General features: G+C 46.3%; 1 protein-coding gene across 3 annotated transcripts in view; it reads right to left on the reverse strand.

Annotated features, from left to right (window-relative positions):
• The window catches only part of ELK3 (ETS transcription factor ELK3), a 56,811-nt gene extending 48,206 nt beyond the window's left edge, over positions 1-8,605 (reverse strand). The window contains exons 1-2 of one of the 3 annotated variants that reach the window (XM_075011597.1): positions 8,214-8,605; positions 6,328-6,348 (exon numbers count right to left, since the gene is read on the reverse strand). The gene's annotated coding sequence lies outside the window, so the exon portion shown is untranslated. Of the gene's footprint in view, positions 1-6,284; positions 6,349-8,213 lie in introns of all 3 variants that reach the window. The other 2 variants (XM_075011588.1, XM_075011583.1) reach the window with 2 other exon arrangements.
• Between the last annotated feature and the right edge of the window lie 18,199 nt (positions 8,606-26,804).

Consider the following 26,804-nt stretch of genomic DNA (forward strand, 5'->3'; position numbering starts at 1 on the left):
TGTTTAATGCTAATTTTGATTCAGTTGTCAATGAAAAGGTTAATGGTAATCACAGACACAACACAATTAATAACAAAAGTAAAGGGAAAGGAACACCAGCCAAAATAGGAAAAGCATAGGGTGAAGAATATTTAGGTAAATTAGATGTATTCAAATTATCAAGGCCTGATGGTATTCATCCTAGGCTGGTTAAGGAATTAGTTGAAGCAGTCTCAGAACCATTACTAATTGTCTCTGAGAACTCATGAAGGACAGGTAAGGTCCCAGGGACTGGAGAAAGATAAACATAAAAAGGGAGAACAAAGAACACGAAAAGGAATTAGGTCATTCTGACTTCAATACCTGGACAGATACTGGAACAAATTATTAAACAATCAAATTGGAAGCAACTAGAGGATAATATGGTATGAGGAATAGTCAAGATCTATCTGTCAAAATCATGTCAAATCAACCTAATTCTCTTTTTTGACAGGTTACTGGCCGAGTGCTAGAGGAGAAGCAGCAGATATAACAGATAGGCTATGTCTACACTTACAAAAAACTTTGAAATGGCCATGCTAATGGCCAAATCGAAGAATACCAATGAGGCGCTGAAATAAATAATCAGTGCCTCGTTAGCATGCTGCCGGCTGCGGCACTTCAAAAGTGCCATGGTTCGCTCTCCTGCAACTCGTCTACACAGGGCTCCTTTTCAAAAGCTGATAGGAATAAGAGGATTGCGACGATGGCAGGGTCCTTTCGAAAAGGACCCCCATGTAGCTGAGCTGCGGGCGAGCAAACCCCGGCACTTTCGAAGTGCTGCAGCCAGCGGCATGCTAATGAGGCACTGAATATTCATTTCAGCTCATCATTGGTATTCTTCTATTTGGCCCTTAGCACGGCCATTTTGAAGTATTTTGTAAGTGTAGACATGGCCCTACTGGTATTAGGAAGGCTTTTGGTACAGTCTCACCTATCATTTGCATAAGCAAACTAAGTAAATGTGGTCTAAATTAGACAATTAGAAGATGTGTTGAAAGAATATACTCAGAGTAGTTAGCAATTGTTTGCTGTCCCTCTGGGAGGGTATATCTAACGGGATCTGAGTCTGCTACTAGTCAATTATTTCATTAACGACTTTGATAATGGAGTGAAGAGTATGCTTAGAATGTGCAAGTGACACCAAGCTGGAAAGGGTTGAAATCAACCTAAGGATAGGATACGAATTTAAAATGACCTTGACAAATTAGAAAACAGGTCTGAAATCAACCACAAGAAATTCAATGAAGACCTTTACAAAGTACTACAATTAGGAAGGAAAAGTCAAATTCACAGCTACAAAATAGGGAATAATTGGCTAGGGGATAGTAGGGAGGACCTAAAAACAACAAGAAGTCCTGTGGCGCCTTATAGACTATAGACAAAGGTGCCACAGGTCTTCTTGTTGTTTTTGCAGATACAGACTAACATGGCTACCCCTCTGATCCCAGAAAGGACCTGGATCGAAAATTGCATGAGAGTCTACTATGTGACACAGCTGCAAAAAAAGGGCTAATCTGTTTCTGGAGTGTACTAACAGTAAAACATATATCATACACTGGAAAGAAGCATACCAGTTTTATTTGGCACTGATAAGGCCTGAGCTGGAGCCCTGTATCCAGATCTAGGCACCCCAATTTAGAAAAGATGTGGCCAAATTTTAGAGAGCCCAGAGGACAAGCAACCAAGATGATAAAAGATTTAGAAAAACTGACGTACAGAATGATAAAAAAAAAAAGAAAAAAAGAAAACTTAGCTTGGTTAGTCATGAGAAAAACAGACTAAGCAGGGACTTAATTCATCAAATCTGTTGATGTTGTTATGAAGATTACTGGGATCCATTGTTCTCCATGTCCACTGAACAAAATGTAGTGGGCTTAATCGGCAGCAAGGAAGATTTAGGTTAGATTTTAGGAAACACTTTCTAGATACAAGGCTCATTAAGCTCTCAAATAGTTTTCCAAAGCTGTGGAATCATCATCCTTGGTGGTATTTAAGAAAACTCTGGACAAACACTGGCAAGGATGGTGTAGGCTTATTTGGTTCTGCTTCAGTGCAGGGAGCTGGACTCGATGACCTTTCAAGGTCCCTTCCAGCACTACATTTCTATGATTCTATTTCTTGCAGCCCATGAGGCAAGCATGGTTAATCAGGCTTAGCATGAGACAAAGAATCTAGTCCCTAGTTCGCTTTTTTTCCACACGGTTTATGGGTAAACTGCCTCAAAATATGTAAGTATGATAAAAGCATACTGCCAATAGGTCAAAATTAGATGTCGTATTAACAGGCATAACTTCACTGGAGTTAATAAAAATTACTTCAGTGAAGTTCTGCCTCCTTGAACCAGGACTACAGTTGGGCCATTATGTTCTTAAGTACATCATTTATGTTTAAAGCTACTAATGAATGTAGTTATAGAACAGATGACAGATACTGGTCATTTCAATTACAGAAACCAAACAGACTAACAATTTCAGAACAGATTTCTGAACTGCATGTCCCACTATAATAATTTTAAAAATCAGACTTTCCCCAGAAGAACATGGGTCACATATACTGGCATTATATGATACTAAATTAATCAGTACAGGGTACTTAGTGGTCTTGATGTTATTGATTGTAGGCTCCTTACAGGATTTTTTTTCCGGTTTGTGTTTAGAAAAACAATAACAGTATTTTTCCAAAAATGTATCCAAGCTAAAGTCAATTTTTAAAAATATACCATTTAAAAACTTTAATTCTGGAGAAGTTACCATTAGATATAAAAATTTAAACATAACCATTTAAGTAAATTGTTGTAGGAAACTACACATGTATCTCATCCAGTTTCTTTACGTACATTTACCATTTTATTTTTATATGTAGTGAGCTAGACTTTCTGTTCCTACATCCCAACATTCTGCTGAAAATCATGACTAATTCTCAAATCATACCCAATTCAACAAAATACTTCAACATGAGAACAGATAATATTCAGTCTTTTAAGAGCTCTCAACAGTCTCAAGAATATTAACTGATTCATTAAACAAGCTACAGACCAAGTAAACATCTGCCTAATGACTCAGGGTTAGATGATTCCTTATTGTGGAAAACAGTGGGGGAAAAAATCCATAGAAAACTAGGACTACAAATCAATAAAGGGATCTATAGAACAACATGCTTTCAAAGGTGCTTTAGCAACAGCCTGTTGTAATTGCCATTGGGTGTGGTCACAAAAGACATGTAGCAGTTGAAATCCAGCCGAAATCTTGTTGGAATTAGCACATAATAGACCTATGTCCTGCAGTCAATCTGGTGGCTCTAACAGAAATTCAATAGTCAATGTTGAGAAGCAATGTAGATTGGAATAAGATCACCATAGGACCACTGTGTGGATGGATAATCAGTCTAGATTTCAAACACATTCAACCAGTCATTATAGCTACATCTACACTACAGCCATCTTTCAAAAGAAGTTCTTCCAGAAGATCTCTTCCGAAAAAATCTTATTTCAAAAAAGTGCATCCACACGCAAAAAAGCAGACTGAAAGATCGATCCGCTCTTTCAATAGAAAGCATCCACACAGCCCCTTCACCTTCAGAAGAACGGGCCAAAGATCAAAAAAATCCAGTGCCATGAGGACCGCTCTTTCAAAAAAAGGGCCCACGGAGCATTTACACGCTTTTTTTTTTCTAAAGAAGCTTACGAAAGGAGGCACTCTTCCTGATCCAGGAGCAGAAGATGGCTTCTGGAAGAACAGCCGGGTTCTTTCAATTTTGGATCGAAAGGGCACATTTTGTGTGGGGATGCACCGCCTGTTCTTTGGAAAAAGGGTCTCATTCTTCTGAAAGAACTTGCTCATGTTGATGTGGCCTATGTAATGGACTAGTTGATCAAACTGGTCTTTTCCATCTCTAGTTTATTTTACTTTGGGACATTGGACTCTTTGGCCAACACTGACCACAAAACGGTGTACAAACTTCTTAATGATTTGTCACGAATATATAATGCCAGCTGATCAAAGCAAGCTTAACTTAGGATCCCTCTCCCTAGGAATTGTACTTTCTGCAGGTAATATGCATCACAAGTAGCTGTGCTAGGCTTCATCCTCTGACCAAACACCACAATCCCCAGCTTATCAATAGCCATATTTTAGGTTACATGAAAGTGCACTGTGTTTCAGTCTCCTGAAACTGACATGGTATCAAGTAATGGCATGATAGCATGCAACTGCATTTCTCACATCTACAACTCTGCAGCCATATTTTTCATGCAACTTTGTTACTCCATTTTCCTACACTTGGTGCATTGTATGGGAGTATACAGTCATTAAGTACTGCATGAGGCTCCATGCGGCTTTGTGAGCCAACATGTTAGTGTAACAGTTTAATTGTTTAATAATTCTCTCATAATAAAAACTATGTTGTACCTAAACATCAAGCTACATAAAGCCATCTGATTACTATTACCTTCCTATAACAGCCTTGTGTCCTACACACAGTCCCGGATTGGCTGGCATCCATTCCAAAGATAGGATTTTAAAGTGACTGTATAGCCAGCCAATCAAAATTATCATATAAAGAACAACAACACTTTAGCTTTTGGAGTGAAATACTTTCTTTGTAATCATGACTTAAGCTGAATGAAATATCATCAACAGATTGCAGTAGAACACAGCATGAATCAGTTAGCAGTGAGCTTCGCGAGTGAGCTTCGCTAATGACTGAAAGTAAAAACTGATGGGATATCTAGAAGTAAAAGAACGGATACATGTATGTACTGTTTTAAGAATTATTTATAAGGGGGATTATTTATTTGTTTTACTTATTTGAGATTGTGCTATTTTTTTAGTTTACTACATGTCAGGGATAATATGACAAAAAGGGTACATGGATTCCCAGGATGTACATTTTTTCTTTCCGTGGTATAGCTCTTGGAAATGTTTCTATTTATAAATATTCTGAGACAAACCAAATGTATGCAGCTCTGATAATAGAAATGTTAGGTAAATATAAAATTAGTAATTTCTTTGTAGGTAGTGATATATACTTGCTTCTTAACCACTTTCTTATTTTACAATCACAACATTTAAGAAAGGAGATATTTAAAATATAAAAACATATCAACATTTTTATACTTTCAGAGGAATCACATTATTCATAATTGGAAGAAAATAACATTTGGACTTTTCCTCCCCACACTTGAGTCAATGTATAATTAATTTATAAGTAATTTGTGGATTGTACTTTTATGTTGATTTCAAAGATACAGTACATGCAAATTATATATTATTATTTTAATGTACATCATTATGAAGGCATCAAGATGTTTTTATTTATTCTGAATTAAATTAAATGCACATCATTAACACACTCTACGTATGTCTAGTTTACATAGATGCAACTGATGGGATTTTAAAATTCCAACAATGTCTACATAAACCTGGTAATTAAACAAAAGTGTCAATTTAACATATAATGAGTCTAACTTTTGGTGTCACAGAATACTGATTGGTTTTATAATGTGAACAGGTTTTGAAACATTAAATGTTTCCAGTAAGAGGGTTATCTCTTGAAAACTCAGATTTTCACAGAAGGATGACCTCTGAAAAGAGAAATAACACTCTCTGTGATAGCTGACCACAGATAAGGCAATTTCCATCCTTAATATATATAATCTCAAAAGTTCTTGTGTGACCATATGTGAAATGAATGTCTCACTCTGGCTGTAGTGGGCAGTAATCCACCAATGAAATTCCCTTGCAATGTGGCATTGGTCAGAAAACCTATACAGAAAAACATAATATATGATGGACACAGAAAGTAAAGGAAATCTTGAGGATCATCTCAGGTAAAGGCGTGTATTAATTCTTCATTCAATCACCTTATTTTTGCAAAGCAGTTGGTAGTTAAAAGGAGTCAAAGTGTTTCCTAGCATGACATATACATTTTGTACACATTTTTGTTTGGATATTTTTTACATCAGAAAACACTTGTGTCTACAACTTATTTTTCTTTGTTGTTTTCTTTGTTTGCTCCATGCTCCCTTGTACAACCTCTTGCTAGATTATAAGCATTTTGGGGGCAGGGGGAATATCCTTCTGCGTGTACAATAGGTCACCAATCTTGAATAGAGCCTTTGTGCCCTACTGCCGAAGAAATAGATATTAATAAAGCCACTTTACAAATAGCATAATTTGAATGGCACAAGCATGGATTAGATGTCAATTTTAAATTAAACAAATAAAGTGACAGGGCAACAAAATTCTGTCCTTTCATCCACTCACCACAGTGCTAATGTACCCATCACCATAGTATCCTGGCACCTACCAGCAAGAGTGCAGTTTTTATCTGAAAAAATGTATGCAGTTGAATAAAGATCATTATCGATGTCTGGAACATGCCAAATGCAACATAAATATTCTGATTTCCATACAAACCATCCCACAACTATTGAATATCTGTAAATTAAATTTATGCTTAAAGTTCTGAAACTAAACAAGATTTTGCACAAACAGTGATTAGATGGGAAGAGAGTTTTTGTTATAAAGTAAAATAACACCAGTGACTTTTTTAAAGCCCCCAGGACTGAAACGATGCTGCATTGAATAAACTGGTCTGATTCCTATGTCACAAAATAAATAAAGATGTAACTTGTCTCTCTTTCAACTGCAATGGTAGAAAGGCTGTCAGGGCTTCACAAAACCCTCCTGTGTTAGGGAACGGAAACTCCTAATGAGATTAGTTGGTGTGTGTGCAGACATTACTTAGCCATGACTAAATGGGCTCTCTTCCTGCAGCCAGTGGAAAATTCAGGGAACTTTTTCCCCCTGCAGCATCAGAGTCCCTCTAACCTTCAGCAAAGCCAGATCCAAAAACAACTCTCCACTTTCTCTCTTTCTCTTCCCCTTCCTCCTCCCTCCCCGCATGGGGAAATGTATCAAAATGGGCCAGGAGGGCTTTTGGGGAGGGAGGTCCTGGAAAGTGTTGGGAGGGGGCAGAAGGAGGAAGACTACAAAGGGGACTGAAAAGGAGCAGATGCATTAACCTGAGGAAGAGAAAACCACAGAGTTTCTTTGTGAGCAGCGGTGACTCATTTTCAAGATGTTGTCTGCTGCCAGTTTCAAACCGGAAGCGCATGGCAATTAGTCTTGCTGTTTCCAGACAAGCCTGAAACGCTCCCGACACTTTTACCCCCCTCCCCCGTTTCAGTTTCTGCACGAGCCCTCCTCCCCCGCCAGCCCTCTCCGGCTCTGCACCCGCGGGCCCCGCGCCGGGGCGTGTTGACAAACAGCCGGAGCCCTCCCCCGCCACTAGGCTGAGGAGGTGAATTTTTCTAAAAGGCCCACGTGGCCCTCGCAGCAGGGCCGCCCCGGGCAGCGCGTGACCGCGGAGCGCACCCCCCGCCCAGGGCTCCCCAGGCAGCCGGTCCGGCGGGCTCGAAGCTCGGCTCCCGGGCGGGCAGAGGCCCCTGCCTCCCTCTGAGCGTGACCCCTTCCTGCCCCCAAACTCCGGTGTCCCCCTTCTTCCCAGGGTAGCGCGCGCCCTTCATCTGCTCAGGCGGGCGACGGTTCCCCGTCTCCTCTCCCCCTGCCCCAGCTGTGAGCCCCCTTGCTCCCCTCGCAATGCAATGCACGGCCCCCTTCCTCCCCCCCAGGCAAGCCACTGCATGCTCCCCCTTGCTCCCCTCGACAGGTAGCGCCCCTTGCTCCCCCCCAGGCAAAGCAGTGCATGCCCCCATGCTCCCTCGCACAGGCAACCGCCCCTGCTCCCGCCAAGCAAGACAAGGCATTGCCCGCCCCGGCTGCCCTCCTTGTTCCCCGCCCTGCTGCCAGGTATCCCTCGCGGGGCTGCGGGCCCTTCCCGCGAGGTGCCAGGAAGCAACCGTGCCTCAGAGTAAGGCGTTTGCTCTGTGTTCCTGCCACTCCTTCCCCTGCCCGGACTGCCCGAGCAGCTGATGTCCCCGGCCCCCTCCAGCCACATTGGCCTAGATCAGCAGACTAAATGCCAGAAGGGAAACGCTGTTTGGAGCCTGTGGGGCTGGGCAGAGCAGCCCCCTACCGCCCTTGGGCCCCGCAGCGCAGCTGCAGCCACTCTCCTGTGTGCCCATCTCGCACAAGCCCGGTTGTCTCCCTTTTACTTCCATTCCCTGCCACCTTCCCAAGCCCCCCAAACTTTGCAATACTTAGCCCAAGCTCAGACGCACTTGTACATACCCAGAGCCTGGTGGACTTTACAAATCCCTCCTTGTAGTTTAAAGGGCGCTGGGTAAAATCCCCTGGTTTTCCATGCTGACACTCTTCTGCAAGCGCTCTGTTGCTCTTGTAATGAGATCCTGATTTTTTTTCTTTCTTTTTTTTTTTTTCTTGGTTGGTGTATGTGTGTGTGAGAGCAGGAAGTTGGAGCAGTCAGACAGAGAGCCGGCTCACTTCCTTTCCTGCATTATTCCCCAGGCGGTTTGCAGTCTGTGTAAACAGGCTTTTCCTCCCCTCTCCCCTCTCTCTGGCCGCTGATGTGCAGCATTGCTGTAATATAAGACACACACATAGTAAAATGGTAACGGTAACTACACACACACACACACACACACAAGGAGCTCCAGCAGCTCCCTCTGACCTCCACCTCTTCCTGTTCTACACCTCAGGGGAGGAGCTTCAAACAAGCTCAACAAACTTGGCCCATGAACAGCCTCTGCTAAGAACATAAGGTGGCTTTGCAAAATAATCAGCTTTTCCTAAGATAGAGCTGTCAAAGATGAACACAACCATGTTAATACTGTTTGTTATCCCTTGTTAAGCCTCAGCAGTGCACCTAGAACACATGCGCGAAGACATGGCTTTTGCCCCAAGGAATGTGCAGTCTCCGGACTTAATTTGCAAGGCGCTGAGCACCTTTAGCTTCTACTGATTTGAGTGTCAGTGTCAGGCTATTCAGCATCTTGAAAGAGGTAAGGACCACATTTCAGAACTGGGCCTTAGATAAACAGACCCCTCAGCACACCCAAACACCACCAAATATAGCTAGTGTTAAAACCAAACTGGAAAAAAGACAAAAAAAATGTAAATAGTCAAAGTTTGCTCAGAATCTGGATTGAAATTCCCAAATCTGATTCTATGTATTTGAGCAAAACAAAGCTGCAGAAATGTAGCACTTTAAAGACTAACAAAACGATTTATTCGGCGATGACCTTTCATGGGACAGACCCACTTCATCAGATCCACGTGAAGTGGGTCTGTTCCACAAAAGCTCATCACCAAATAAATCATTTTGTTAGTCTTTAAAGTGCTACATTTCTGTGGCTTTGTTTTGCTGGAGTACAAACTAACACGGCTACCTCTCTTTTTCTATGTGTTTGGTTTGGCTTATTTTAAAGATGGGTCCTTGGTGATGTTCATATCTGGGTTCAGATTTGGAATATATCGAAGGATGTTCAGAACCAGGATTTTAGTACAGACTCATCTCTTAAAAATAAGTATGCACCATTTTGGAGTTAAATCAGCTTTCCATTTGTCAGTGCTGTACTGTCTGTTTCTGATGTTGACTGTAAGCTTCTTGAGACAGGACCCCTTCTTCTGTATCTATCTGATGCCAAGCACACATCAGTGATGGTAAGTAATAATTATATATAAATTAAATCAGTATTGCCCTGTCACTTCTTTTAAATCAGTGGGTCTCAAATGTTTGCTTTGGTGACCCCTTTCACACATCAAGCCTCCAAGTGTGATCCCCCTTTGTAAATTAAAAACACATTTTATATGTAACTCTATTACAAACACTGGAGGTGGTTTGGGGTGCCTGCTGACAGCTGGCAAAACCTCCCATATAACCTGGCGACCCCTAATAGGTCATTACCCCTAGCTTGAGAACCCCTGTTTTAAATAGAATATTAACCATTCAAACAGGGTAATCAAAGTTCAAAATGTTCTTGACATAAATTATTTAGATGTTACCATTAGTTTGCTTGCTATTTTGGGATTTATGGCAGCTATTTAAAATATACGTGGCTGGGAACAAATATATGCTTTGATGAGATGTAATTCCATTCAAACGAGCTAACAGGGATTGTCACAGTTGCCACTGAGAATTAGGTTTTAGCAGCTTGACATTTAGCAGTGAACATGTAGATTCTTCAAGGAAAATAAGTTGGATTCCACATTCTGGTCCTTTAATGTCTCATATACAGTAGCATGGGGAAAGATGAAATTTCTTCATGCACGCACATGTAAAGTTGTCAGCTGCTGAGAAATGCCTTCTGGGAGTCATATGGAATTTTAGAAAATGAATTTGGAGTCCACTGAAATATCATGAAGTAATAGGATGGAAATTATTAACTGTTGCTACAACATTAAATAATTTACTATTTCTGGGAAATCATATGTGTTATACATAGTCTTGTTTTAAGCTGTACTGTAGATTTTTACAGCATAAGAGTCAAACTTCATTTGGCAAGTACACAGGAAAACAAGCATGCAGGTAGAAAATCATGATTAGGGTTGGTTGTGCAAGAGAGGGATTTTCATAGCACCAGTATCAGGACGATGATTTTCGGCAGTTTAGGGATGCCAGAATTCCTCTTCCTGAAGTTATGGCTTCTAAGATTCAGGGCATGGATGTTACAGTGCTGTCCTGAATTGTTTCCAATCCATGGTGAGGCAACAGAAGGGAACAAATTGTTTCAAAATTACTTTGCCAAATGGGCAAATGGTTTATTTTTCCTTTCAAAATAATGTTCTACCATTTAAAATACTGGTTTAAAAATCAAAGGCCTTTGTTCATCCAAATAACAAACTAGAAAACCTAGACAAAAACTCCAGCCACTAGATGAAACTGCAGAAATGCATTTTGAGTACCCTTAGTAAGAACCTTGATGGAGTCTAAAATAGTTACTGAGCCATGGTCTCCTTAGACAGCAATAGTCTTCTAAGCTTCCTGGAATCTTCATTCTGCGCTTAAATAGAAATTAAGCCTACTGAGAAAATCCAGGTAGATTCTACATAGTTTTCAAGAGACAGTAACATATAATATTCTTGGAATGAAAGCAAGTGAGGCAATCACATACTATGCAATGGGCAATTCAGTTAATCAAGGACATAATGGAGAGGGATAACATAAATGAATCAGATATGAGTGTCAAGACCAACAAAAAGTCTTGTGGCACCTTATAGACTAACAGATATTTTGGAGCATAAGCTTTCATGGGCAAAGACCCGTTTGTGCCTAAACACACGGGGTGAAATGCTCACTTCTGGTACACAATACAGAAGAAAACAAAATGAGCCAGAGGAAAAAGAGGGTGGGACAGCAGTGGGTCCCCATTGGCTACAATACTACAGAGACTCCTAATTTGCTGTTCCCATGTAATAGGACTATTACAGACTTTGTGGTATGGGCATAAGGCAGGGGAAAAAACTAGGAAATAGTCAATCTCTAAACTAGAGAATCCTCCCTTAAGAGTGCAGGCAACTTTATAATTGCAACTCAGCAGTGACTCTCTTGGGCCTGCAAACTTCACAAACAGAGGATGCATTGCAGGAAAGTTAGGCTAATCTACACTACAGCTATCTTTCAAAATAAGTTCTTCAGGAAGATCTCTTCTGAAAATACTTCTTTCAAAAGAGTGCATCCAAATACAAAAAAGCGGATTGAAAGATCGATCTGCTCGTTCAATAGAGAGCATCCACACAGGCCCTTCTCTTTTGAAAGAACAGACCAAGGATCAAAAAATACAGTGCCATGATGAATGCTCTTTTGAAAAAAGGCCCATGGAGCATCTACGCATGCTTTTTTTTTTTTTTTTTTCAAAAGGAGGCACTCTTCCTGATCCAGGAGCGGAAGACGGCTTCCAGAAGAAGAGCCATGGTCTTTCAATTTCAGATCTAAAAAGCACACATTTCATGTGTAGATGCTCCATGTGTTCTTTTGAAAAAGGGGTGGATTTTCTGGAAGAACTTGCTAGTGTAGACACAGCCTTACTGTTTAATGTGATACTAAAGGGTAAGAGGGAGCCGAGGAAATAGTGCAAAGGCCTCAGTTCTCCCTGGTGTCCTACTTATTTGTTCCTTGGATGGGGATGCAATTATTCCTTTATTCTCTGACAGAATGATTTAAAGGAAACACTGTGAGCTGAAACTTTCAGGATTTTCCTGTCCTTGAGAATGTGGCCCAACATTTTAATATTATTTTAGTGATAACAAATATTTGTTAGTCTAGGAATGGCCGTTCTATTTAAGACTGCTCTGCAGGACCCTCCATAGCTCAACAGAATGCCCAGACGGAAATAGTGCTCCAATGGGAGCACATTAGAATCAGACCTTTTGAATCAATATGCATCTAGAACCAGTGCTTCCCCATTGAGGTACTAAGGTAGCATTTTCACTGATTTAAAATGACATATAAAACAGAGGTCCTAGACACTTGTGAGCAATAAAGATCTCATGGGAAATTTTTTGGCTAGACCAGTTTTGCTGGTTCTGGAGCTCAGTTTTGTCCAGCTACAAAAAAGAGAGAGAGAAGAGAAAGCCAAAGTCTACCGGTGGACTATTCATTACCATTGATGCATCTTGTCAGATAGCCAGCTATTACAATGGAAGGTGTGGCACATCATCATTCCAATTCAGGTAATTACATTCTACTTACCTAAATTTCGAAACCTTTTGGAGGTACCTCTGTAATCAGGTACTTGTTCAAGTTAGAATTACATAAAAAGACATATTCCTATTTCTATTTACATAATTGTAAAACCAATTGAACTATAGTACAAGCCAGTACAAAATAACAGTCCCTGCATCTCAAAACCTCCCATTGAAGAAGACAAGAAACACAAAGAAGCTTTATAATTTATTTTTAAAATTTCTTTGGAGTATATAACAGAACAAAGATTAGAGAGATGTACAACACAAAATCATTCATTACATGACATTGCAGTCCAAGGGTACTAGAACATTTAAAGAGAAAAAAGAAATCTAATAAACTGTTGGTAAATTTTTGGATGCTGTTTATGTTTGAACTTTTCTCTGTTTTCCTGTGGAAACTTCCGTATCCTGTTCCTGTGTCCGTACAAAGGGTTGTACAATGCAGTATAAGAAATGTTACATGGGCTGTACTCCACCTTTCTCCTTCCTGCAGGGATATCCTTTCCAGGAAGAAATGTGAAACATATAATGTTTATGCTAAAAATTTATATTATTCTTTACCTTAGTCATTTTCTGTAATCGGCAATAGATTAAACTGACTGCATTTACAATGTTCTATTCATCGAATAACTTTGGTACCAATTCTAGATTTTGGTAATATACTACTCTATCAGCCAAAGGTGGCTAAAACATATTAAAAGTTGCTTGTTTACGAGAGTCTTATCAAGAGTTCATGTCTAAGCCAAACAAGACAAGGGTGGGTTGAGTTTTTCTCTTCATTGTTTCAGTTGAATTAGCAGGAAGGGGGGAGTCGTTTACCTGTCTAACCCCAGGGCAATATTCATTAACTCCTACTTTTCACTTGTCCATCAAACCATACTGTCTACAAAATCCTTGTTGCAATTACCCGTGGTAAGTTTCTTGAGTCCCCATTAATAAATAAGAACATTAGAAAGGAACTTTGATCTGAGATCCAGTGCCTTAAATTATTTTTGAAAAAATTATCATAAAGGAATGCAAGAAACTTTTAGGTTCTTAGTCAATAATCTGTGTGCATCCTCTTAAAAACTCAGTGCATGTCTTTACCATTTTCTTGTACCTCTATTTGTCAAAAAAATTATTTTATAGCCCTGCTGAGATCTCTACACATTTCTCATTTAGATCATTTAACACAACTAGCCCTGCCGTAGCAATAAGCATGAACATAATCCATGCTGAAGAGTATTCATTTGTTGCCAAAGGGGTTTGAAGCCAAAAGGGAAACCAATAATTCATTTACAAGAAGTTTATATGGGCAAAATAGTAGATCTATTGCACTGTCAAGGTGAGATCATTTAACAGAAGGCAACTTAAAAATATGAATGAGCTTTTAAATTATTTGCTGAAACTTAAAGTAAAAGCTTTCTTAGTACAGAGTTTTGCAAACTCTTTTAAAATTAATGAGTCAAAGGAGCACCCCTCTAAATAGGTGATTCAAAATTTAATCTTTTTGGTGATGCCCAGAACAAGTCCAAGCAGAGTTGTCCCATACATGGGACAAACTGGGACAATCACGCTGGGCCTCATGCTTTCAGGGGATCCACACTTCAGGGGGACTTGGAATCCAGAGCAGTCTGGGTGGAATATTGGTGGAACACGGGCACCATGGGCCCATATAACTCACTGCTAATGCCTTTATCTATAAATGTTACCAGCATAATTCTGTGGTAACAGTAAAATAGTGGCTTATCATTCCTAACAGAAGAGACAAAAAGTACTTTTTTCTGCAGCTTTCCAAAGAGACATATCCTCTTTCTTCTCTTGTTTGATATATGTGCTAGGAGAGATATTGTGAAATGATACAGGCTCCAGTGTCATCAAGTAATATAATATACAATAACAATCTGTGATCCACATCTCCTTTTACGCTTGTTTCATGTTTGGTCTTTCAGCTTCTCCCAGCTGTGTTCTTCTGCCACCGCCTGATGGAAACACAACTGTCAAGGACTGGACACCTCAGTATGGACTCTTTGACTAAGACTGAGGAGGAGAGGTAGGTTCCAGAAACAGTTTCAGTGCCTCTCTGTAGAGGCTATGTAATTCTTCTGTCCTTGCTGAGGTCTGTATAAAATTATCTATATGACATTAAGTAAAACAAAAACAGGATTTATTAAAAACAGTGAAAATGGAATTGGAAGACGAGGTTAGTTTAACCTCTTTAGAGTGACACCTCTCACAAGCTAAAATAGATAAGGCACACTCAGTTTAGTTGCAGAAGTTAAAAAAGAAAAGGGAATATTTCATGTGCTTTCAAAACAATCATGTTTGTCCCACCCCCTCAGATCAGACTGAGAGCTTCTTTGGCTGTCCCAGTACCATCTCTTCTGCTGTGTCCACAGGGGTCCCTCAGCACATCCAGACAAGCCTCCAGGATAGCTATGCTCACTTTCCAGCTTCAGCTATCTGTTCTACAAAGTAGAGTTTTGAGTCCCAGCTCACCCTAGGAAATGGACCACTGAGGGAACAAAGATCTTTTAACATCTGCTAGTAGCCGTCCCTAAAAGGTTTAACAGCCCAGCTCAGAGACTAGATTTTTATAGACCAAGTTGTCTGGCTGCATCTAACTGTGATTGAGCTTTTTGTTAAAAGCTTCAAGTCATTATTGCTTTTACTAAGAAATATAAATTAACAAATTGCTTAGGTTTTGGGTTTTTTTTTTTATAATTGTGTGTATATGAAGACTTTACTGAGGGAAAGCTGTTTGACATATGAGACCACAATCATTCTTATATCTCCCATGGGACAAATATCCATAGGCTGAGGCTGTACCTATCAATATGCAAATTCACAGCCGTGTATGGCACCACAAACATTGGGGCACCAAAGTGCCCAAAATTTTGTGGTGTCCGACACAGCTGCATGCTGCATATGGGGTGGGGCTGGATCCAAAGGCCGGCCCCATCCCTCAGCCAGCCTTGCCAAGGTCTGTGCCCAGCAGAGCCACCCCAGGGAAGATGGGGCCCTAGAACACCCTCCAGCTCTGCCCCCATCTACTCCCAACTTGCTCACACTTTATTCTTTCCTCTGAGCCCCACACGTACTCCACCATTGCCCTGCTTGGCAGCAAGGTTCGAGCCTCCCCCTCCCGCCCCCACACTCACCGGCAGCGATGTGGGTGTGCAGAGCAACCTGGCCCCAGTCCACTCTGCTCCACCAGTACCCAGCCGCACCACTCCACTTCTCCCCATTGCCAATGAGTGTGGGGGAGTGTGGTGCCCCGAGCAACAAGGCTGGGACCTGGGGGAGTGGGACAGGTTGGGCTGAGTCACTCAATTTCTCAGCACCTCCAGTGAGTGTGGGAGTGGGCTCGATCCCTGTGGTCTCCCTGCCCTACTCCTGCCTCCTGCAATTCTGGGCCTGACCCCTTAGAGCTCCTACCTCTGCAGCCCTGAGAGAAGCCTCCCTACCCCCTTCAGCATAGCAGTACCTCCCTGCAGGGGGCTACATAGGGTACTCCAGATTCTAGGGCTGGCAGTGCCATAGGTTGTGTCTGGTTCCAATAAAATTTGTCTGCCAGGGTCAGCAGCTATTAGCTGACAGATTCATTCATCCAGTGAACATAACTGTCAAGGCAGGCTAGGTTTGGAGACATAAGTGGACTCCTAGTCTGAAGACCAATGTATTAATCTGTGGGCAGATGCCCTTGCTAATGTGAGATGTCATAGACTGGAAGCATGTTCTTAGGCGTATTTTTTTTTCAACTATCAGCCTCACCTCAGTCTTGCTTGGATTCATCTTTAATTAGTTGCTCTTCATCCAGGCACTGCTTTTGGCTGTTATTATGAAGAAAGCTTGAAGATGTAGAATTGGGTACCATGCGCAGCTGGCCCAGCAGCCTGTGTTGTTTCACTGACTCTCCTAAGCACTTCATATGGGTGTTGACTCGCGTAGGGAAGAGGACTGAGCCCTGTGAGAGAGTGTGCTGGAAGCAAATGAAGAGTTGTTCATGATGATCATCTGGATTTGGTCTGCGAGGAAGGAAATGTTGCTTGCTTTCCCTGTGCAGTACCTGAACTTCTTTGAGATATGTGTCTCTACAGGTGCTCCACTTCAGGTGAGCAAGTGCCTCTGTAACCTTTGATTGTAAAGTTCTAACAAGCAGGGTCTGGTAGGCCCATCTATGTACCCTGAGCCTCCCCATGGCACACACTGAGGCTATATAGGATTGCATGAGTGCAATGCCCTCAGTGTCTTCTCTACGGAGGCATTCCCTAGGGAACAATCAAAACTGAAGGGAAGGAGAGTGGGCAGTGAAGGTCACACATCTTGAAAAACTGTCGCTACTGCCTAGGGTGAGTAACATTTCCTTCTTCATAGAGTCCCTGTGGGTGCTCTGCTTCAGGTGACTTCTGACAGTATCTCCTGGAGGAGAAGGATGCTATGGATGGAATAGAGTCCAGAACTGAAGAGAGTACAGCAGTTGCAAGAGCTGCATTGGAACTGATCACACGGAGCTGGGCATAATGCTTTGAAAGCAGAGGGACTGAAGTTTATATAACAGCCCTATGTATCTTGGGTGCTGAAACCCTCTTAAAAATGCAGTAGACGTTGCTTGTGATTTGGCTGACTGTGCCGTCACACCTGCAGAATGGGACTGAGTATTACTGGTAGAGTTATAACCAGATATTCATTTTGAAAGTCTTTGGGCAGAAATAGGCACCCCCTGGTACCTATCGGTGCTGGAGATGAAAAGTCTAGGTGAATTCTTAAAATGCCTATTTCTATCCATGTAGTAGACCAAGGCCTCTCTAATGTCCAGGATATGGAAATGGGATTCCAGCTGAGAACCAGGAGATTTTGGAACAAATACTGGTAGAGAGAAAGTTTGGGTAAGATGAAACTCTGAAAATCTTCAGTAGGAACTTAGAATGTGTAAGTAAAAAGACTTTAACATTAAAGACCGTTGTAAAAATGGAGATCTGGCATCAGGGTTCCAATCTCACTGACCCTAAGGGCCAATGTTATGGCAACTAAGAAGACGTAGCTGGAGTAGGGAGTGGGTTGCTGTTGGTTCAAATGGAAGTCTTGCAAGGCAGTTGAGTACAGTAAACCCTCAAAATGCATGATTTCGAGTGGCGCTTAACTCGGATTAATGCAAGCTAAGCACAGTGCAAAATCCCACTTCCCCCGGCCCTGGCTCAACCCCACCTCCCACCCCACAGGGCCTTGGTTCAACACCCCCTCCACCCGCCAGCTCTTGTTCAAACCCCCCACAGATGGCCCAGCTCATCACCAGCACATGGGTCCATCTCACCACCCTCTGTGTGGCCCCAGCTCAACTTCACCCCCTCACCACCCCTGCAGCCCTAACCCACCCCAGGCTTAATCCCCCTGCACCCCTCCCATGGCCCCAAACCACCACCAGACTTGACCCTGCCCAACTTCCCCCACCCCCTCCCAGCCCCAGGACTTACCTTTCAAAAGGAGCTCCAAGTGCTCCTGCTGCTTCCCCAGCTGCAGAACATGCATTCCATCAGGGGAAGAGCCGCGCCCCCCCCCAACTTATGCAAAATTCGAGTTACGCGAGGGTGCATGGGAATGAGACCCTTGCATAACTCGAGGGACTACTGTATCAGGCTGAGGTGGTGGGTACCTAATGGGATGGGAGAGATTTCCCAGGCCCTTAATAAATCTAGATTATACAGAGTGAGCAAAAAAGGAGAGATGAAAGGTTGTTATGGCAGCCGTGTGTACCCTGACTATACTGACGGATTGCTTGGATGCCTTCAAGTACAGCAGATGATGTAGAACAGGGTGGGCAATTAGTGTTTGGTGGGCTGGACCCAGTTCACCAGGGTTAGCTCCTGCTGGACTGCCAGATGCTTTATGGACTTGAGCATCAGCGGGTATGGCCCTTTGCTGTTCCCATTGGCCCTGGTTTGCTATTCCTGATCAATGGGAACTCCAGGAACTGGTGGCCTGGAGCAGAAGCATGGCGGGGGCATGGCCTGTGGCAGGGATATTGCCCCAGGCCTTGTGCTCCCCGAGGGACAGCCCTGCTGTTGATGACAGTCAAGAATATAGAAGCTGTATTCTTTGTACTGGTGCCAGCCTGGGTTTCTTTATGCTCCACTGCAGGCCCACCCTCTGGAACAGAATGAGGACTGGCTGGCTGGAAGATGGCTCTACCTTGAAGGCGTGGCCCTAAAGCAGCCAGTGACTGAGGTATGAGAAGAGCAGGACTGCTTCTTGCCAAAGGCAAGTCCCTACTGTCACTAGGACCTGTGAAGAGACCCACGGGGGTACAGTGAGGCAAAAGGAGAGCTCTTGGTACTGGGAATAATCCAGACCTCTAGTGTATTGTAGGCATATCCTGTGCAATGGGTGTGTGGTTACATAGAAATAGGCATCTGGTAGGACAAAGATGTCAGGAATATGACCCTGCAGATGCACATGCTCTGTACTCCTGACTCCCTGTCACAGGGGCAGCACCCACCTCTCCCAAGAGACCCCCTCTGGTTTGGTATGCCTGTGTTCTTTAGTCCTGGTGACCCCTTTTTGGTGGTTCTCAGGCCGTCTTTTCAGTGGCACAGCACTCTGGCACTGTCTGAAGGAAGCAGTCTTGAGCAGTCTGGGGCTGCACAGAACCTGCCTCAGAGGGCTGCTGGCTGGGGGCCACCCAGCTAAGTCTCCTGGCCACAGCCTACCTCCCTCCTCCCCCAACCTTCTGCCCCCTTCCCCACATAACCAAAACACTCTGGCCCACTTCTTCCCACTGCTCCACATAACCCAAACCTTCTGCCCCTCCCACTGTACCCATACCTCCCTCCCAGACACTGCACCCCAGTCCCCTGCTTGACCACTTTCCAAATTCTTCAAGTGCCCCCCCATCAAAATTATTGCCCACCCTTGCCTGAGACCAATGGTGACCCATTTCCAAGCCTGGTAAAAATGGACACATTTGTCCCAAAGGGAAGGGAAATGGGCTAACAGGTACAATTGTGTATTCAGAGAAGTGGGAGAATTCAAACCATTGACAAGCCCATCTAAATGCTGTGTAGAAGATGTCTGAGTGGTCATGGTGGTTCTCTTCCTCTGAAATCTACATCTTTTCCTAATGGAGTTCCACAGCTGTATGGTAACCTGAGAAGTGAGAGGGTCATGTGACCACTGGGCAATCTGTGACCTACTAAAATATTTCTTGCTCATAGGTGTGTCAATGTCCAGGGAACAAAGGGCAGCTTTGGAGTCCTTCAGCACATGGTGGAAGTTGGTTGTTGTCTCTGAGAAATGCTTATAACCATCAAAGAAGAAATCCTTAACTGCATCCGGAACCCCACTTGGAAGCCCTGAAAGTTGGAGCCCAGATGCCCTGTGCATAACTACCAGAGTGGAGATGGATCTGGCAGCAGCTTCCACAGTTCTGCCCAGTTGTTGAGCTTTGTGACTGTAGACTGGAATTGCTCCCTGCAGCCATGTGGCAGCTGTTCAGTAGCAGCTATGAACTTTTTATAATTAGCAAAATTGTATTTGGCCAGGACTGCTGAATAGTTTGTGACCCAAAACTGCAGGGTTCAGGATGAATAAGACTTTCATCCAAAAAGATTCAGCTGCTTTTGGTCCTGGTTATAGGGGGTAGATCTCACAGTGTTGCTTACCTCATTCATTCACTGCATCCTCCACTGGTGACTTAAGTGGGGGATGGGAAAATAAAAAGCTGACTCCTTAAAGAACACATAATTCTTATCACCCTGTACACTCATCCCTCACTATACGAGCACAATTGGTTCCCAGATTTCTGCTCATAGGTGAAAACTTGTAAGAGGGACACTAAATTCCCATTAAAATATATGTAAAAGTTTCTGATTCTTTCCAAGTGCTCCTAAGTCGGAGAAGCATGAAGCACTGCTTTTGAAATGTAAGTGAACCTTCAGCTGGGGAGGGTCAAAGGCTGAGGGCAGTTTGGGGCCATGAACAGGAGGGAGGGTTAAAACCTGGTGGCGAGTTGGATCCAGGGCGGGCGGGCTGGGGGGTGAGGGCGTTAAGGTTGTAGTGAGTTGGGTCTGCAGGGAGGGTGGGGGGGGGGCTTCAGGATGAGGTGGGTTGGGGCCACGGAGCCAGTGATGGGTTCAGGCTGCAGCGGGTTGGATCTGCAGGGCTAGCAGGGAGTTCAGGCTGCAGCGGGTTGGGTCCAAGGGGAGGGCAGAGGGTTCAGGCTGAGGCTGCTTGTGGCTGTGGGGCCAGCAGGAGGTTCAGGCTGAGGCGGGTTGGCTCTGCAGAGCAAGCGGGGTTTCAGGCTGTGGCAGGTTGGGTCTGCAGGGAGTGGGGTAAGGCTTGTATTAGCGGGGGTGGAGTTCACTCATCTAGTGAACAAAGGTAGGTATACGTGGCCCTCATTTTAGTGAGTACTTATAAGTAAAGTATTCGTTGAACAAGAGATGAGTGTACTTATCATGACTCACCACCGTGGCACCCTCTGTTGGTCCCTAAGAAATTAGCTCAATTTATCCTCTGCTGGTGGTGTCTTGCTGGCTGTTTCCTGTCTTCTGTTCTCCACTAACTCACATCAGGACCTATGCCCCACCCAGACTGTAGTGCCCCTCCGTCAAGGTACTGCCCTATGGCAATGCCTCACAGTCTGGGATCCTCCATTCTTAGGGAGCCCCTAACTCCAATACGTCCTTGCCTCAGTGACCCCGCTGCCAGTCGCCATCTAGCCTTTTACCTCAGGAACAAACCGCAATCTGAAATGGCCACTCAGCATTGGCAAGGGGTTGTGGACCTGCTACCTTCTCCTGCCCTGGCTGCCTCCCTCAACCCTAGTGCCCTGCAGCCTGGGAGTGAGATCAGGCCAGAGATGCCCAACTATGCCTGCCTTTCCCCAGCACTGCTCTGTCTCAGGAAGCCTCTGCAGCTTCCCTGACTTGGAGCTCCAGGGTTTCACATGCATGCCAGCTCCTGAGTTTTACATCCTTGGCCTGAACGATACCCTCAGAGACTGAAGCCCTTCGTGGGAATCTAGTATATTTTAGAGCTGACTCCTTAGACTGAGAATCTATGCCACGGATGGGCAATCACCAATAGTGGGTGGGCCACATGAGTCAAAAAGGGGAATTACACAAAAATGAGGAGGTTGGTTAAGCAGAAATTGAAAGGTAGAGTAACTAGAGTAAAATCCCTGCAAGCTGCTTGAAAACTTTTCAAAGATACCATATTAGACGCCCAACTTAAATGTATACCCCAAATTAAAAAACACAGTAAAGCTACATCTACAGTGGGATGCTACATAGACGTAGCTTATTTCAATGTAGCAAAAGCGAAATAAGCTATTTTGACGAATAGCGTCCACACATCCTCCAGGGCTGGTGCCGTCAATGTTCAACGTCGACGTTGGACAGCACTACATCGAAATAGGCACTGCAGGGGAGCGTCTACACACCAAAGCCGCCCAAATCGAAATAAGGGTGTCAGGAACAGCTGCAGACAGGGTCACAGGGCGGACTAGCACTTCCGGGGCAACAGCTAGCCGCTCCCTTAAAGGGCCCCTCTCAGACACACTCAGCCTGCACAGCACGCGGTCTGCAGAGCCACAGGCACACACACCCCGTGAAGCACCATGGACCTGCAGCAGCAGCAGCAGCCAGAGGCCCACACACCTGCCCCCGGAGAACCAGTGGCTGCCCTGCTCAGTGCCATGCAGGAGGCAGCTGACCATCTTTTATTTGAGGAAGATGAGCTGCCCCCAGGGGATGAGGAAGGAGTGCCAGACCTTGCTGCCCTACCAGCCCCCCCCCGCCGCACATGCCACTGGCTGTGGAGATACCCCACGACCACGGACTGGTGGGAGCGGCTGGTGCTCAGAGAGTGGGACAACGACCGCTGGCTCCGGAACTTCCGAATGAGCCAGCAGACATTCCTGGAGCTCTGCCAGTGGCTGACCCCTGCCTTACGGCACCAGGACACCCCCATGCGACGTGCCCTCACTGTAGAGAAACGGGTCGGCATCGCTGTCTGGAAGCTGGCCACTCCAGACAGCTACCGATCCATAGGGCAGCAGTTCGGCGTGGGCAAGGCCACCGTTGGGGCTGTCCTCATGGAGGTAAGAGGACCCGGGGGGGGAGGGGAACCCCGGGGGGAGGGGGGGAGACTGGGGGGGGAGCCCTGGGGGGAGGGCCAGACACACCCTGCACACCCCTCATTGGTGCTCTCTCAAGTCCTTCCCCTGCCGGTCGTCCACGCAATCAATGCCCTGCTCCTCCACAGGCTCGTGCGGCTTGGGGACCCAGATGCTGCCATCTCAGGGTTCGCCAGCCTCGGCTTCCCAAATTGCTTTGGGGCTCTGGATGGGAACCATATCCCCATCCATGCCCCAGAGCACAGCGGAGGACGCTTCCTCAATAGGAAGGGCTACCATTCTGTGGTCCTCCAGGCCTTGGTGGACAGCCGGGGCCGCTTCCTGGACATTTATGTTGGCTGGTCTGGCAGCACCCACGATGCCCAGGTGTTCAGAAATTTGGGCCTGTGCCGCTGGCTGGAGGCGGGGACCTACATCCCCCAGCAGGAGATCCCTGTGGGGGACACCACCATGCCCCTCTGCCTCGTCGCAGATGCAGCGTACCCGCTCCGGCCCTGGCTCACGCACCCGAACACGGGCCATGTCACAGCCAGTCAGAAGCGGTTCAACACGTGCTTGAACCGTGCGCGCCAGGTGGTTGAGCGCACTTTCAGCCGCCTCAAAGGGCGCTGGAGGTGTCTCCTCACCCGCCTGGATGCAGGCCCCACCAACATCCCCCAGGTTGTGGGCGCATGCAGCGCACGTCACAACCTGGTGGAGAGCAAGGGAGAGGCCTTCTTCCAGGGCTGGGCTGTGGAGGCTGGCAGGGCTGATGTGCAGCCACCTGCTGCCCCCAGTCGCCAGGTCGACCCTGAGGGGATCCAGGTCCAGGAGGCCCTGCGGGCCCATTTTGACCAGGCTGCGGGGTGAACGCTGGCAGAGCCAGCTGTGGGTGAGGCACCCACAGCACCCACCCCCCATCCTCCACAACACTCCCTGCCCCCACGCCCACGCCACAGAGAACCCGAGAGCACATACTCCCACACACACTTTTGTGCAATAAATGGAATTTTTTAAAACAAAACCGTGCAACCTGTATTAATTATTAACAGAAGAAGAAGGGGGGAACTATGTACATGGGCGGGCAGGTACAAAACAGGGGTAGAACAAAAACTATTTACAAAGATGGTGGGAATATGTCCAAAGGAGGGGGCTTTGGGGGGCAACGTCCTCGGCCACGCACCCCCCCTTGTCCTGCACCTGGTGTTGGGGGGGGCGCGACCCACATCGCGGCCAGAGGCCCGGTCGAGGCTGCGTGGGGGCTGGGAGAACTGGCAGATAGGGCCAGGCGGAGTCCGGAGGCCCATGGTCCCCCTCGGTGGCAGGCCCCAGGACGGCTGATGGTGGAGGGATGGCAGGTGGCGCGGCGGATGGAGCAGCAGGCAGAACGGCGGGTGGAGCGGTGGGCAGAGCAGCGGGGGGCGGGGGGGCAAGTGCCGCGCGATGTCCTCGAAGGTGTGCATGAAGGCCCCCGAAGCCTCCTGGTGCCAGGCCAGCGCTCGCTCCTGGAGATGGAGCCGCCGCTCCTCCACCTGCAGGCGCTGCTCGGACACCTCCAGCTGACTCCGGAGGGTGGCAAGCAGCTGGGGGTCCGTGGACGCCCGCAGATGGCTCCGCCGCTGTTGGGCTTGTCCTGGGGCTCGTCCGTGCTCCGCCGAGGGGCTGGCCTGGTGGGATGGCCCCGGTGGGCTGTCCGGGACCACTGACGCCGCGCCGGCGCTCTCCGGGCCCTCTGATGGTGCAGCTGCGGAACACAGGGGGGAACAAGAGTGGAGACAGCCGTTAGTCTGGGCCCTGACCCGTGGCCCTTGTCTCCCCACCCCTCTGCTGCTGGTTCCCCATCCCCATCCCCCGGAGATGCTGCTGCTGCTGCTGCTGGGTGTCCAACCCCCCCCGCGGGGGACCCTAGGTTCCACTCCCCCCATCCCCAGGGATGGGGCATGGCACTGTCCTGCTGGGGGGCAGGGGGCTGATGGACTCTTCCGAGGGACATGCCCCTGCTGTCCTCGGGGCCATGGTCATCTGGGTCTGTGGAGGGCCCTGGTCATGTCTCTTGTCCCTGCCCCTCAACTCCAGGGGTGTGCAGCGGGGTACATACCTGACGGTCCACTCCCACGGTCGGGGGACACCCATTGGGCGGACGCCCTTCTGGAGCTGCGGGAGGGGAGGTCTATCAGCAGCCCCCCGTCACTGGAGGCCTCCTCCTCCTCCTCCGGTGTCCCAGACGTGGGCTCCTGGAGGGGCCCCTGGGGTGCAGGGCTGGCCTCCGGGGTGGACTCCGTCTCCGGGGCCTGCTGGGGCTCATCGCCCGATGTGTCAAGGGTGGCCGGGGGGGAGGAGTTGTACCGGGGGCCCAGGATGGACCTGAGCTCCCTGTAAAAGGGGCAAGTGGCAGGGGCGGCCCCAGATTGGCTGGCCATGTCCCAGGCCCAGGCATAACCCTGCCGCAGCTCCTTCACCTTACTCCTGATGTGGTCAGGAGTGCGGGCAGGGTGACCCCGGGCAGCTAGGCCCTCAGCCAGCCGAGCGAATGCATCCGCGTTCCACCTCTTGCTCCCCATTACCTGGAGCACCTCCTCCTTGCCCCAGAGCCCCAGCAGGTCCCGGATCTCGGCCTCCATCCAGGAGGGGCCCCGCTGCCTCTTCCCCTTCTGGCTGGCTGGCTGGGAGCCCTGGGTCCCCTTGGTGGGGGTGCCCTGTGGGCATTTGGGGGAGCTGGCTGGATGCCATGGGGTGCAGGGTGGTGGGTTGGGGCTGCTGAGGACGTGCAGGCTGTGCACATGGCTGTGCTGCTGCCTGCACGAGCTCTCAGCTTCCTGCACAGGAAATAAGGGGGCGGGGAGCTTTAAGGGGCTGCTGCACTTGGAGACCATAGAGCTCAGGGGCTGGAGAGAGCGTCTCTCAACCCCTCAGCTGATGGCCGCCATGGAGGACCCCACTATTTCAATGTTGCGGGACGTGGATCATCGACACATGCCCTACTTCGACGTTCAACGTCGAAGTAGGGCGCTATTCCCATCTCCTGATGAGGATAGTGACTTTGACGTCTCGCTGCCTTACGTTGATTTCAACTTTGAAATAGCGCTCGGCACATGTAGACGCGGCGGGCGCTATTTCGAAGTTGGCACGGCTACTTCGAAATAGCCAGCTAGTGTAGATGCGGCTTAAGAGACCTGAAAAAGAGCCACCATGGTTTAACAACCATGTAAAAGAGGCAGTGAGAGATAAAAAGGCATTTTTTAAAAAGTGGAAGTCAAATCCTAGTGATCAAAATAGAAAGGAACATAAACACTTGCAAATTAAATGTAAAAATGTAATAAGAAAAGCCAAAAAAGATTTTCAGGAACAGTTAGCCATAAATTCAAAAAACAATAGTAAAATGTTTTTTAAGTACATTAGAAGCAGGAAGCCCGCTAAAAAACAGTGGGGCCCCTGGACGATAGAGACATAAAAGGTGCGATCAAGGAAGATAATGCCATTGAGGAAAAACTAAATGATTTCTTTGCTTGAGTCTTCACGGCTGAGGATGTTAGAGAGATTCCCAAATCTGAGCCATCCTTTATAGGTGACAAATCTGAGGAACTGTCCCAGATTGAAGTATCATTAGAGGAGGTTTTGGAACTAATTGAAAAGCTAAGCAGTCACAAGTCTCCAGGACCGGATGGTATTCACCAAAGGGTTCTGAAAGAATTCAAATGTGAAATTGCGGAACTATTAACAGTGGTTTGTAATCTATCCTTTAAATCAGCTTCGGTACCCAATGATTGGAAGACAGCTAATATAACACCAATATTTCAAAAAGGTTCTAAAGGATACCCTGGCAATTATAGACCAGTAAGTCTAACGTCAGTACCGGGCAAATTAGTGGAAACAATAGTAAAGAATAAAATTGTCAGACACATAGAGGAACATGATTTGTTGAGCAAAAGTCAGCATGGTTTCTGTAAAGGGAAGTCGTGTCTCACTGATCTATTACAGTTCTTCAAAGGGGTTAACAAGCATGCAGACGGGGGGATCCAGTCGACATAGTATACTTAGATTTCCAGAAAGCCTTTGACATGGTCCCTCACCAAAGGCTCTTA

This window comes from Carettochelys insculpta, chromosome 1 (assembly GCF_033958435.1).
Source record: "Carettochelys insculpta isolate YL-2023 chromosome 1, ASM3395843v1, whole genome shotgun sequence".
Lineage (NCBI taxonomy): Eukaryota > Metazoa > Chordata > Testudines > Carettochelyidae > Carettochelys > Carettochelys insculpta.